The 15,286-nt window shown below is 35.7% G+C and overlaps 1 protein-coding gene and 1 pseudogene across 13 annotated transcripts in view; both read left to right on the plus strand.

The window, feature by feature from the left end:
* B4 overlaps nt 1-15,286 on the plus strand; it is a 628,513-nt gene that overhangs the window by 313,276 nt on the left and 299,951 nt on the right. The gene's annotated exons all lie outside the window — the stretch shown is intronic.
* LOC137241506 (uncharacterized) lies at nt 9,373-10,710 on the plus strand (annotated as a pseudogene).

Raw genomic sequence — 15,286 nt, forward strand, 5'->3', positions numbered from 1 at the left:
TGTGAAGTCTTGCGATCAATTTTGAAGAAACTTTTCATTAAGCTCGCACCGTGAGGAGGAGAAAATGCTCCATGCAGATAATAACAAAGTTCATATGAAATTTGGAATTTTGCATCGATTTTGATCTTCCTGGAAAACTAAAAGCTTAAGGTTGTAGTGAAATATCTACAGGTTAACTGGAAATAACTCAAAAATTTTCCAAAGTCGGCCGAGTTTTTTAAATCTTAAGGTCCTTGCTTCATCAACCGGAAGTTTGTTTTCCTCATGTGGCACTGTGGTCGAGTTCCGAAGTACTTGCCAAGTTCCAAGACTCTAGCTCCAATGGATGTTACTCAAAGTTCAATGGCAGGATTTCCCAATTTTGTACTATAATTTGCTCACAATTTTAAAATGAACCTAATAATAAGGATCAAAAAATATCTGAACAGCCTCTTGAATTTAAGTTGTAATTTACCGAATTTGAATTGGAATTTCCCAACTTTAGCTGCAATTTTCTGATTTTTAATTTGTTATTTTCTGAATTTGACTAGCTATTTTCTGAATTCGAATTGGAATTTCTGAACTTTGATCATACATATACTCCTATATTGCTAACAGAAAATGTTCGCAATATGTTTTAAATTCGAAATCAAAACAAGACAGCCTATACAATTTTTGTGATTGTAGCAGCATAAGTGTGACAAGAAAAAATGTAAATTTAGGTACATTCGATTATTGAATACAGAAACAAAAACGTTTAAACAGCAATATATCGGCACTGTGATGTTTGGGAATGTACCTAACGTTTTGTAGCAATATAGGAGTATTACATATATGACTTTGATGGTGATTTTCTGAATTTGAGTTGCAATATTCTGACTTTGAATTGGAATTTGTGAACTTGACTTGAACCTAAATAGGAAATTTTGAACTAGAGTTGACATTTTCTGAACTTGAATTGTAATTTTCTGAGCTTGATGTGTAATTTTCTGAATTTGAATTAGAAATTCCGAACTTGTGCTGAAGTTTTCTGAACTTTAATTGTATTTTTTGAACATAAGTTGAAGGTACAACAGACCAACACACAACAACAAATAAACACAAAACAATAAACGCACCAACGCAACAAACCCACAAAGAAGGTCAAACGACTAGAATTACTGACTTTTACTTGCCTCAGTCAGCCACACAAATCGATCAGTAAAAACCACGGCTGAGTTGAACCTAAATAGGAAATTCTGAGCTTGAGCTTATTTCTGAATTTGATTTGTATTTTCTGAACTTTCATAATAATTCTCTGAATTTTAAGTTCAATTTCTGATCTTTAGTTACAATTTCCTGAATTTAAATTGCAATTTTCGGAACTTGAATTGTTACTTTCTGCATTTGAACTCAAATTTCTGGACTTGTGTGGCAATTTTCTGAACTTTAATTTTAATTTTCTGAACTTAAATTCGAAATTCTGAGCTTTAATGGTAATTTTCTGAACTTGAATAGTAATTATCTAATTTGAATTGTAATTTTCTGAATTTGAGCTTGAATTTCTGAAGTTTAATTGGAATTTTTTGAATTTGTATTGAAATTTTCTGAGCTGAAGGTGAACCTTAATAGGAAATTCCGAAATTAAGCTGAACTTGAATTGTAACTTTCTGAATTTGAATTTCTGAACTTATGCTGAAATTTTCTAAACTTTAACATTCTAAATTTAAATTGGAAATTCTGAAGTTAAATTGTAATTTTCTGAAAATGAATCGTTACTTTCTGAACTTAAGCTGTTGTTGTAGCAGTGCTTCGTTCCTTTCAATAGGTGCGATCACTCACAAATTGTCATAAATATCAACTAACGAGAGTCCGAGGAAACTTGCTGTTTCAACATGGTTGGATCAAAGATATAAGGGTGTTCGCGGGGTGTTGTCTCCACACTGCATTGCAAGCATCTCTATGGGAGGTTGCTTTCCTCAAATGCGAGTTCGGGGTGTTTGTCTCTGAAAGAGGAGTTGGCCGGGCTTTTGTTTACATAGTAATCTGGTGACTGTTTTAAGATGTATCTAAGGGCCTTTTAATCCTCCTTTTCTTCGCACGATTGACTTTTAAAGTTTCAGATTCATCACACCGCTTATGTATATGACTTCTTAAGTTCTTCTGGGGCGTCCTCACTTCAATCTGATGATTATTGGGATGTCCAGGTTTCAGGTTTTGATAAAAGTCATAACCGTTACGATCTCTGTGTAAAAGCGAAGCCCGCAAATATGTCTGCAAAGGTTTTGTTCAAATGACGAGCGACTCCAATTGTTGTAAGTGCATTGGTGTTAGTGCAGCAGCTTGGTTTTACTGATAGCTTTATAGTTGGCCGCTGGTTTTTTTTTTTTTTTTTTTTTGGCAAATTTCCAAAACTGTGATATCTGATGCTACTGAGTTCCTTTCTTTGAAAAAAAAAACAAATTTCAAAGTCACCATTTAACAATTGCTTGAGGCGATGAGAAAATTTACTACCAATTTCTCAACAACACGCATAAATAAAATATTTATTTATGTGCTCACTTTGCGCTTATTTACTCATGCTTTTGTTGACCTACCCCACAATACTTAGATAGATCTTTTGTAAAAATTTTTCGTTGTTATGTAACAACAACTATTACGTTAATAATGTCTGTGCAAAATGAAATTCGCTGGGCTAAAAGTGTCAGTTGGTCATATGCACCTGAACACGACCGCACAATGAGCATAGCCCAGGCGGGTAAGTTGAAAGCTGAACTGGTTTCATCCGAAACGAATGGTACTTGAAGGTTAAAACGAATTGCGTCTTATGATGATTTAAATTATTTTTTTTTGCTACAGTGTAATGACAACGAAGCTTTTCGAGCCTTCACAATATATACGGTATTACATAACAAAAACCAAAATTTCTTTTTGAAGACTTCGGAATCTACGAAATGGCCAAGAAAGATTGCGAAGCCCTTCTGGCACAATGTATACGTCACTCTTACAGCTTGATACTCCTAAGGAAATGGAAATTATTAAGGGCATAGAATATCTATATTGCAGTTCGGTCTCTTGGAGCTGTGAACGGAGTTCCGAATATTCTAAAAGAGGACCTTGCATCAAGTTCATGTTGTAGTTGCAATGGTACCCTCGAATGTCATGCAAAGCAGTTATGCTAGCACGACGAAAACACTGCATAACTTTTCTCTTAATACGCAGTTTGACTCACAGTTCTGAAGAGATCGGTTATGCTAATACCAAATCTTTCACATAAACTCCTTTATTCGCACTGATACCAAAGCAGTCCCCAAGAAGCCACTGCCTCAGGTAATTTTTCAGAAAGTTGCTCAGAATTTTAATAACAAGCGAAACTAACCTTGCCTTCATATAAACTGCACTTTTACCTTTTTGCCTCCGCTCCGCCTGTGTTGTGATTTATCCTTCCCTTTTCATCTTTGCCTCTAACAACATCTTAATTTGCATCTCCTTATCCTTCTGCATCTCCATTCTCGTCTCAATATCCATCTTTATTAACTATTTCTATCTCTACTCCATCTTCCTTCCGTCTCCTTCTTCTCTATCTTCATCTTCAACTCCAACTAGATCTTCATCTCCACATCTACCTCCAGCTCCAAATTCGACTACATCTACCTCCCCATCTTCATTTTGAGCTCCATCTTTCTAGCACCACCTCCATTTTTATATCCATCTCCGTACCCATCAGCGTCTCCATCTCCACCTCTACCGCCTCTTCCATGTTCAATTCCATATCCATCTTTATCACCATCTCACTTTCTATCTCTTCTATATCCATCTCCATTCCTATCTCCATCTCCCTCTACATCTCCAGTTCTATCTCTTTCATATCCATCATCATCTGCAACTCGCATCTCCAAATGCATCTTCATATCCATCTTAATCTGCAGTTCAAACTCCATCTTCAGCTCCATCTCCCTCAGCATCTAAATTTCAATCTCTCTCATTATCTCCCTCTCCATTTCCAGCATAGCCTCCATCTTTATCTCCATCTTCATATCCATCAGCATCTCCTACATTTCCACCCCTTTCTCCGTTTGCATATCCGACTCCATTTGCATGTCCATATCCCCCTTCGTCAGTTCCCTTGACCAGTATTTCGGAAATCTGCGTCTTCATCCCTTTCTCATTTCCATTTTCCTCTTTGTCCCATCCATCTCACTTCGTCTCCGATCCCTTGCTATCTCGTGTTGCTCTCGACTTCTTCCTTCTTAAGTTTTATATCGGTCGTCGCCCTTAACTTTTCTTTCCTTCTTTTTCACGTATTCGGATCCCTGACTTCTTCCTTTACGTTTCTGCCAAAGTTTTCTTCCTTAATCTCATTTGTGCTTTCGGCTTTTATCCACCGTTCCTTCTCGGCGAAACCTGCACCATTGTTCTCTCTGTCACCTTCCCTTCTTTTTAAAGGATTCACCTGCACTTGATTTTTCGTGCTTTCCTACATCTTCATCTTCTTCAAAGCTTTCGTTTGCTTTTGCGTCCTCTTTTTCTTTCTATCTTGCAAATCAAACAGGTGGTGATGTCTACTTTATTCTCTATCAAATTATTCATCATTCCTTTTGGCTAAGCTCATAAAAGTATCCACTCAGCAGCAACCGACCTGCTGAAAGTTATAGGCTAATCCTTTGTGAAATTCTTTATAAAATTGCACATAAAACCGAAAGCCCAAGTGTTGAAAGGGATAATTTTTGTATTAAAGCAAGCAATAAACATCTCCATAAGCTACCCTTCCTTATCGCAAAGAAGAACAAACAACACGCGCAGAATAGGGTGAATCAAACCAACCCCACAGTCAGCCAATACTGTTAGTATATTGATGCAGATGCAATTCTGTTGACCCCCATTTTGGAAAAGAAAAAAAAAAAACTAGCAAAAAGGTAAAAGAAATATGAAAGGAACGCGACACAGTGATTTTTAATGGCCGTTGAATGGCCTAAAACAAGGATATAAAAAGCTGGATGCTCCCTTTTTCTAATTTCATCCACGTTAATGTGGAAAGAAATCTTAGGAGAGGTATCAGTTCGAAAAGCTCCGAAGAGTCATTAGTCCATGCCTATCTTATTGAGTGACTGGCGACTTTTCTTCATTTAGAAGTTGAGGATGTTACGGAAAAATTCAATCCTATATAACAGTTGTGAATTATTCTCTCTATGAATATGCTATTCCTCAATTATTGAACATAATGCTGAGTACAGAGGCTATAGCTGGAGCCAAAAGTACTATAACTTTACCGCTAACAAAGTCATTCGTTTTTTAGTTTATGTCGAGTTCTGATTCCCAATTTATCAATATTAAAAGACAGAACTCATATTTATAACTTCTGCTAGCTAAGATTTTGAACGTGAGTATTAACACTTAACCACCAACCACTAAGCGTTGGGAGCATATACTTCCTCCAGACTGAGCTCCGATATATTTCAAACGAATGAGCCAACATATTATCGCGAATATTAGTATTTCCGCACAGTTACAAATTTAATCTAGACAGATGAGACAACAAAAAGCTAAGCACACAAGTATATAGTAGCTAAGAGCATAGACGACATTACGCGCACGCAAAAAAGAGCGCATACGATATTACTCACACATATACATAGAAGGCAACAGGGAATATGACATGCAGATATAAGTAAATATACAACAAGTCGAGAAGGCTGTTCTCGAAAAGTCTAGACTGTGGAAGAAATAGGCAAACGACGCAACTGAGAGTTTAATAGCAGTCTAATTTAATCAATAGTAAGTAGTTTGATTTTAACATGTTGTAAGTGAAGTATGCAAATAATTTCAATTGTGAAGTTTTACTACCATAGTAGTGCTGTAAGTGAAGAGAATCTCGCATACAGAACATTGGGGTTTATTTATTCGAGAGTTCAGTGGCTCGAACGATTGGAAGGCAAATACTGTTAATTCCTCAGCATTATTTTTGCATTCAAATTAAATAAATTTTCTGTGCAATGGAAAACACTGTGACAAATAGCGTCTGGAAAATCAGCGCACGATACAGGCAATCGCGATAAGTCCAATACACCCACATACATAAATATGTGCTTTTGAATGTGTGTGTAATAGCGTACATCATACATGATGCAAACAGGCAAAGGAAGATGATGTAGTATAATAACTTCGTGTAAAAAGAAGAAATAAGAAGAATAATATTGATAATGGAAAAAGCGGCACCGCGGTGCTAAAAGAGTGTAAAGATGCTGGCCTAGCATCACTCTGCTAAAATTTTCGGAGGTAAAGAATTTTTACAGCAAGGTGTGTATAGTACAAATACGTGCATATATGCCTTGCACGAAAGTTATAAGAAAAAAAACTAGTGTGCACCTAGAAAATTCTGATTGACATCAAACTTGTCCAAAAAGGACCAAATATAAAAAAATCCTTTACTGTAACATGTGTGGAGATTTAAGCCGAGGAGGGAGGCGTTAATTGGCATATTAAAGGCAGATAAAGTTTCGATGACGGGCGATCCGGCTTAGGCCGAAGAGAAGAGTTTACGTCGTGCTCCTTTTTTAATTTTTCCTACAAATTGGCGTTATTCGAATAAATGAAGGATAGTTGATTAACGACTCACACAATCACACTTCTTGCCACTACAGCACAGTATCTGCTTTCGCTCGTAGCAATGCTATGTAGTGTAATACATTTTCGAATTTAAAGCGCTTATTGAACTTAATTTCGCGTGCAAAATACCAATTCCTTATATAGCTTTATTGAATCCCTAAAGAAGTTAAAAAATAAAATATAAAAATATAAGCTATAGTCATACCTCCGAAGCGGATCGCTTATTACTTCTCTTTCAAGGAGCTGGCTCAATATGTAAAATGGCTAGGAGACGCACTACTCAGGGAGATATGCCGTCGCCCCTTCTATGGATACTGGTAGTCAATGAAAATTTTAAAACCTTCAGGGCATGGACGGACTAGTACCTTAATGGTGCATTGTTACCGGAGCGTACCGAATCTATATCCGGCAAAGGACCTTCAACATCAATAACAATCCCCAAAGCCTTCGGGGAGCGTCTTTATCGTTAATACGACAACAACAACAACAATTTAGTGAATCTGACCATCTCATAGAAACGGCAGTTCGCGGACTGGCCGTAAATCCAACAAAAATGGAGCTTGTCCTGTAAAAAAAACAATGCTTCCCTCCTGAAACTTGCAGAAATTAAAGAACACGATGGTAAGTTTCTCTTCTTGCCGTAATTTTCGACTCCGAACTAAGCTGGAAAAAGGAACCTTGAAGTGAGATCAAAGAAAGCTCTGCCAGCATACTGCACCGGAAGCCGGGACTGTTGCCGCATATTATCCATGGCATGTGCAACACAGTCATTGGGCCGATACTAACTTATGCAGGCCTTGCCTGGCGGAAGGCGCTAGACAAAAAAAAAAAACAATCAATAGAAGGTTGCAGAAGGTACAGAGGCTAGTATGCTAGGAAATGTGCATTACCTGCGCACCTCAGGAATAGTCAAATGTAATTTTTCATTTGATGCCTCCAAAACTGTTCGTGCAGAATTTGACCGCGAAAGGAGCTCTACGACTAAAAGAATTGAACATGTGGAAATCAACCGAATATGGACATGCGAAGATATTACATTACATGACAAGGGAAGGACTAAGCGGTCTCATAACTGTCCGAACTTCCCACGCCGACCATATAATGGCGGTTCTTGACTTTCGGGTGTAGAACAGTAGATATTTTTATACGAACTATTGGGATCAAAGCCTAGACTGTTTTAGGGGCATTGCAATCGACGCAAACGATTCGAAAAAGGAAATGGGAACTGGAGCTGAACTGCACATAAAAAATATCTGCAGGTATCAGTACGACTGATTTTCCTGCCTTTGTCTTCCAGGCGGATGTATATGCCTTAGAAAGAGCATCGAGATTACTCTGAAACAGTGCGGTCTCACTCATCAATTTACAACGTGATAAAGTCAGATATCGCGCAGCTACGCACAAGACTCGCTTGTGTTCGTAATACATCTCAGTATCTCCCTCCGTATCTTGCTGACTTTGAACGAAATGAATTTGGAGATGATATTCCCTGGAAAAGGTCCGAATTGGACATAAGCGAGACAGATCCGCACTACCACCGCTCCATTATCTCTTGTGAAAAATAAGATTAGGGCAACGGACTCTGCGTTAACTGACATGGATGGTATGGAGGTCTGAAGGTTATTATGGCTATTTTTGATAAGGGCAAATGACTCGCCGTGAACTAACCGTGATGACATCAAGGTCTCAGGGTGCTTTTAGCCATTTTTGGTTAGGAAAGGAACTAGCTTCTTTATAAAGCTAAACAAATCTTCAGTTACGACGGTGCCGCATATTAAAAAGCTGTCAGGATGAGGTGGAAAAGGATTTCAATTCATTGCTTTTTCTGCCTTGTGTTCACGTCTGCAGAAAAGACGACTCATGGCGCACGTTTTTTGATAGTCTCACAGTGAGATGTGAATTTTCAGGCAGAAATGTTTCATCAACTACTTAGTTCAACTACTCGGCTTTATATTACTACCAGTTTAGAGAATATTCACAGCTACTACTTGGTTGCTTTGATTTCAAGGTGTGTATAAAATAATGTACGTGTATTTGCGTTCACATACATAATTTGGTCCTTTTTTGTATACTATCTCTACATTTTTCTGTACACTTCACATTTGGGGTCACACAGAATACGATAGTTAAAATAAATTTATGAGTGCATAGGTACGCTAGATGCGACTAAAAGTGTGCGATAGTTTACTTTAACTTATTTAATTTAATAGAATTGCTTAGGTTGAAAGGGTAACTGTATCTGCTACAATATTAATAATAAACACAATGAGATAAAACTAGATGAGCGCCAAAGTAAATGAAAAAGCTTGCAAATATCTCGCACGAGTCTCTAACTAAATTATCGTTTGTAAGTTGACATCTTAACTTGCGCAATTTTATACGTTATTCTAGCTCAGTGGTGCACAATGACGGCAGAGCCTCGAATACAAACGCAACTCTTTTTGTAGTAGTATATGTTTACATGGATAATTTTTGAGCACAGACCTCACGCATGAGATGTTCACTGCTTGAAGTACAAGCCAAAGCTGTAAACACAATGCCGAGCGACGACGATATACGCCGCGTCGGGCGATGACATTTTTCAAATTTACGCTCAGATATTTCGTCCAGTTAAACACAATAGACAGCGGCGGCGATATTTTCTGACATTTTCTGTCATTTCTTCAATGGAAAATAATTTCTTATATTAGTGACCATTTCTTGTGGGAAATGAATTCAATTTAAAGTCAGTATTAGCAGTATTTACAAAAAATGAGTAACAGTGGGCGTTTGTTGAAAATTTTTAAAATTTTAAACATCATTTTTGTAATGGTGAATATATATCGCGAGGTGTGCCAGCAGTTGAAGCGGCGATGGTGGGTGCGCCCAGTTAATCGTACAAGGAAGGCTCTGAGCTTCCACGAAACTTCCTTCGCACAGTTGAAACTCTCAGATGAAGAACATTTCTTCAAGGCAACACGTATGAGTGTTGCAAAGTTTAATGCGCTACTGAATTTGTTACGAGAGTGACTTCAACGTTTTTCCATAAGATAACCAATAAGTGAAGAAATCCGTTTGGGTATCACTTTGATGTAAGTAATTTTATAAACTACATATCTGTGTAAAAATGGAGTTTCAACAGGTTCTTGGCACAAGGCTGTAATCCACAGTATTTAGCTTGGTCATATAAATTGGGTGTTTCTACAGTTAGGAAAATAATATACGAGACATGCGATGCAATTTGGCATGGACTACGCGAAATTTACCTTGCCCAACCAAATCAAACCGAATTGAAAAACATTGCAGACAGGTTTGCTTCAATTGAAGTATGGTATTTAGTAACTATATACTCATATATTATTTATATTTTGGACAGGTTCTATGCAAAAACTGGAATGCCACATTGTCTCGGCGCGGTGGACGGCAAACATGTGAAAGTAGTTTGTCCCAAACGTAGTGGTTCACTCTTTTTTAATTACAAAAAGACATTCAGTGTCGTTCTGATAGCAATATGCGATGATAGCTATACGTTTTCATTTGTAGATGTTGGTGCGTTGGGAAGCCAAGGCGATGGGGGAATTTTGGCACGAAGCGTATTTGGTAACATGATTCTAAGAAACGACCTGGAAATTCCTCCCCCAGATAACCTTCCAGGTAAAATGTTTATAACAGATAAGGTTTCAGTTAATTGATGCCATATTTCAAATAGGTACGGACCAAATATTTCCATATTTTTTCGTCAGTGACAGCGCATTTCCTCTGAAGCCTAATCTCATGCGCCCTTACCCTGGTCGAAATTTGTCACCCGCCAAACGAAATTATAACAAAAGGTTATCCGTGCGAGTGCACATTGAAAACACCTTTGGTATATTAGCAAATAGATGGAGAGTTCTTCATACAACGATTCACGCTGCTCCAGAAAATGTGGACAAAATTGTTTTAGCAACTATAGTTTTGCACAATTATTTAATGCTTGACAGTAGTAGTGGATACTTCGATCCGAACAGAGCCAGCAGTGATGAAAATGGGAATTTCGATTGTGGACAACTTTCAACAAGGATCACATCTATTCGAATTGCTCATTCCAATCGATCAACAAATGAAGCATTTAGTTTGAGAGAGGAACTAGCGGAATACTTACTAGAAAGGCCAATGCGATCTGTGTGAAATCCGCAAACGTACATTAAAATACCAATGCGGACATATATAGCTACTTTTTTTATTTTACCAAATCTTATAATATTAAAAGTGAAGCTTTAAAATATACTGTAAACTAGGGTTGGAAAAATTTAAATGCAGTAAAATGTCCTCTTATCATACAGCTTTTGTATTAAGTTTGAATGAGCTGTCTCTCTTTTTACAAAACTTGTTTTCGTCTTTTTACTGATATGTTTTAGAGTTCCACTCTCATTAAAAAAAAAAAAAAAGTCCTTATACAAATCCCCTATTTGCTGCCACCTGTCGATATGTACCAATTATTGGACTTCACTGCCAACGGGAGCTAAACAATAATAATATTAGCGTTTTCGGAGGGTGCCACCTACTTCTCAAGAGGGCTTGAATGGCTAATAAAATTCTTATAATTGGAAATTTGTACGGAAAATCCTTTATTAACTAATCGAGTGAATATTCAAGACTATATTTTTCCATATAAGGTGTCATTTGGTGCTTTTTTCGAAATAATATTTAGCCTTGTTATGTACCCAGCCAATAAACGGTTTTCCTCAATTTAGAAAGAAACACACACATTCTAATTTATTATAAGTATTTATTTACGTTGCTATATTAGCCTTAAAATTTTGTAGAGATAATGTTAAATAATTATCTTTTATTTGTACTGAGGTTACTCATTCTTATCGCATTCATAGATCGTCGATGTTTTGCAAAACCGTCCAATTCGCAAAAGTGAGATTTGATAACCCAGAGCTCCAGACATGTCACTCGATCCAAAAAAACATTAATTTGATATTTGAGTACTAATTGTTTAAAATAACGGTTAAATTAAGTTTTTATTTCAAAATTGAATATAAGCTCCTTTTGTTAAAATCAGCGAGCTTAGGGGAAAAACCGCAGGCATAGTGAAATGAACTAAATGCTATTAGGTATTTAGAAAAAGGATTACTTTATTATCATAGCAAAAACCTCAAAAGAAATAAGTGGTCTGTAATAAGTTTCACTGTTCCCCTGTTAAGTTTCAGTTCCGCGAGAGAGGCGGAATTGCAATTGGTCGATAGGTGATTTTGCAAAGACATCGACTAGATACATCTGCTAGTAATAACAGCAAGAATAGTTTGCAAATTTTAACACATATTTTTGTATTTTATATCCATTGATTAAAAAGAAATTTTATGAATTATATAACGAAAACTATGTCTATGAAAAATCGAAAACTTTCAAATATGCTTGAAAATTCGATATGTTTTTAAAATTCTTAGTGAAACTTTCCAAATTGTTTTGAAAATTTTGGGAAAATTTAGTATGCAGTATAATTCATTTTATCATTCAATCATTGAAAATGTAATATTTAGTATGAAATATGTTAATTTAAATGTTTTTAAAAATCTCTATAAAAATTTCCAAATATATATTGAAAATTTAGTATGCAGCATAATTCATTATATCATTCAATCATTCAAAATGTAATATTTAGTATGAAATATGTTAATTTAAATGTTTTTAAAAATCTCTATAAAAATTTCCAAATATATATTGAAAATTTAGTATGCAGCATAATTCATTATATCATTCAATCATTCAAAATGTAATATTTTTAGTATGTAATAAGTTAATTTAAATAAGTATTCTGTATTAACAGCAGCGAACAGAAAAATAGCAGTGGCAATCAAATTAAATTCGCCAATTAAATCCCTTTTTTTCGATATTTGAAGAAAAAGCTTCAATGAATTTTGTTGCTAAAACTATGCAAACCATTCGCAAAAAAGTTTACGAAAAATTCGAAAATTCGAGAGAATTTTACAAAAATTTCAAAGCTTTTATTAGAGTTCTCTGAATTTCTTTAAGTATGCAGCCTTGTAGTGCAATCAATTTTAGTCTAACAAAGTTATAGGTCTCTCGAAGGGTGTTTTAGATTTTCCTCTATACAAAACGTGAAACAATTACTTTTTTATATCCAAATGCGTGTCGAGAAAAAAGTTTCGAAAATCAATCCGAATTCTTAGAGACCTATAATTTTGTTAGACTAAAATTGATAGGACTAGAAGGCTGCATACTCAAAGAGATTCAGAGAACTCTAATAAAAGCTTTGAAATTTTTGTAAAATTCTCTTGAATTTTCGAATTTTTCGTAAACTTTTTTGCGAATGTGGTTTGCATAGTTTTAGCAACAAAATTCATTGAAGCTTTTTCTTCAAATATCGAAAAAAAAAGAATTTAATTGGCGAATTTAATTTGATTGCCACTGCTATTTTTCTGTTCGCTGCTGTATGTCTTTACAATACACACACACACATTTACCATCAAGTAGTAAAATTTCATTACTCGAAGTAACATAAAACTGTCAATTAATACGTCCAGTTTTGATTTGCATCTACTTTTATGGCAAAAAAGAATTTTTTTCTCACAAGGGTCTATTGTAGCTGCTTACATAATTCAGCCATCTTACTTTAGCGCAGTAAATTCGCTCCATGCAAGTTTAGCAAAATATGTCTAATTAATTTCCAAACTTATATTTTAATCTATGCAACTATTCATAATTTTTGTACAGGAGCTGTTATCCCTCAGAAAAATTATGGCATACTTCCAAACTAGCAAAGCAATAGCGAAAGTAACAAACGTTTCAGGATTTCCCTGATAAAACGCCCCAAAGTTCTAGATCGGCTATACATACAAACACAAAATACATTTTTATCATAAAAGGACCCATGTACAAATTAGAAGTTTTGTAGTATTTTTTGATAAGTTACGTAATTGCTTTATGAAACTAAATAAAACCTGAACTACGAATAATAAAATTACTATGGGTTAACTGCGTGAGCAAAAGTGTATGTGTATTAATAAAAAGTTTATAAGTTTCTTTAAAGGCTTAAGTAGTCTAGTCTCTGAGTTGAATTACTTGAAAATTGTGCATCTATCAAAAGAGAAAGATGTATATTTAGTTGCTATCAAGTTTTAAATAAAATTTCAATGTTTTGCACGAATATACGTTATTCAATACTGATAGGTTATTAAATTGCATACTTCAACGCTCGAATTTTTTCTCCATTCTCTGTATAAAGGCAACATATGACCCAAAATGGCATACAATGCCGTTGGGAATAACTGGTATACATAAATATCGTTAGCTTAATTAACAAAGGCCCTAACCAACAGACTTTTTGATACTGCATTTTTCGCAAACTTTGGTATATATTAAAATACGCCCTGACAAAAAGTTTAAAGGGTTAGAACCATAGCCACTTTTGAAATGCCATACTGTGTTTTGTGAACGCGAAAATAAAATGTGATTCGCTACTCGTACAAATTTCAAATATGTTGGTTAGGTCCTTTGTGCATTAAGCTAACGATATGTCTGTAATGAGAGGTAAGCAGTCGCAACTCCACTTTTAGTCCAAATGGAATTAGTACCATTTTTCAATTTTATTATGGCTTCTTAGCCCAGATATTGTTGGTTGCCTACACTTCGAACTCTACGATGTATTGCCATTGTCATTGAGGTACTTGTTTTTCTCATTTCTCAAAATATATTTTTTGGACTTACGACTGTTTACCTATCAGCTAAAGACGTGAAATTATTGAACACTTGTCTTTCCTAGTTCTTCATAAACTAAAGCAACAACTTTCCTTTCAATATTGCGCACATTATTCTGTGATAAGTTGGCACTGGAAATTGTTTTCGCCAAGCTTTCAAACAAAAGCGATGTTGAATCCCATATCTTTTCTTGCTCAGGGGCACAAGCTAAGTCTTGGATTGTTTTTGCGCATTCTTTTAGCACATCCTTGAAAACTGAAGTAACTTCGGCATCTGCTTGCTTTTTTGACTTCCGGTTCTTATTCTGAGCGACATAGCTTCTAGCGGCTTTATCATTTGAAGGTTTGGAATTCTCGTCAACTAACTGTGGTTCGTATACTATATACGGTTCGAAAGTAGCATCCATAATTGCATTTGGAGAATTGGAACAATCTGTCGAATTTTCGCTTATTTGCGATTCGTATATAAGTGGTTCACGATTTGAAGAGTTTGAGCAATCTGTTGACTTTTCATATACATCAGTATGTTCGTTAATCATGCCAGGATCACAATTTCCAACAGTTCTAAAAAGAAAAAAATATATGATTGATAATCTAATTTAATCTACTTTCAATTATATACATCCCAGTCCCGATCACACTATATTACATATGAGTATCACTGTACCAAATATTGTGGTAATTCTGACGCATCTTTTGATACCTCTCCTGGAATTTTTAGACGTGTAGTAATTGCGAAATGTAATGAAAACCACTTAAACCCATCGCGGCAATATACATAACCCTGTACTTACTTTCTTGAATCAGGATAGTCGTCTAAAAACTGCATTGCATTCATGTATTTCCAACTTTTTGTAGCACTTCCTGCGGCGCTCCCGGAAGAAGATAGCGCACAGCGCTTACGCCTTTTATAAGTGTCTCGCAGACTTTTCCACTTTTTACGACATGTTTCTCCTAAAAAGGATACTTAAACATATGAGAAGAACCCACATCCAAACATATAAATACTTACCATCCAAGTTCAATGCTATGCCAAT

This window comes from Eurosta solidaginis, chromosome 2 (assembly GCF_040869045.1).
Source record: "Eurosta solidaginis isolate ZX-2024a chromosome 2, ASM4086904v1, whole genome shotgun sequence".
Lineage (NCBI taxonomy): Eukaryota > Metazoa > Arthropoda > Insecta > Diptera > Tephritidae > Eurosta > Eurosta solidaginis.